Below are 384 nucleotides of genomic sequence, written 5' to 3' on the forward strand. Positions count from 1 at the left end.
AAAATGCACTTTTAAGTACTAATGAATGTTCATCTTAAATGCAGGCCTATTAATTAGTACTTAAAAGTGCATTTTTATCAATGTTTTATTAATAGCATGATATTTTTGTTTTGTTATTTCTTATATTTGTTTAAGTGTGTTTTAGGTTTGCCAGTGTTCGCTGTTTTAGGTGATGTCTTCTATACTCTATCTTTCTACCTTAGAATATTGAGGATAATATGTCATTTTGGTTGGGGGCAGAGGGTAGTAGGTGATATTAAAAAATAAAGAAATTAAGTAATTTTGTTTTCTATTTTATAAATCATGTGCAAAATTGAGTTCGGAGCTATTGGTCCAATGCTTGTTACATGGGTTGAGGAGAAAAGCTTAAGAAAATCAAACATT

The sequence above is a fragment of the Populus euphratica genome, unplaced genomic scaffold (assembly GCF_000495115.2).
Source record: "Populus euphratica unplaced genomic scaffold, PopEup_1.0 scaffold454.1, whole genome shotgun sequence".
Lineage (NCBI taxonomy): Eukaryota > Viridiplantae > Streptophyta > Magnoliopsida > Malpighiales > Salicaceae > Populus > Populus euphratica.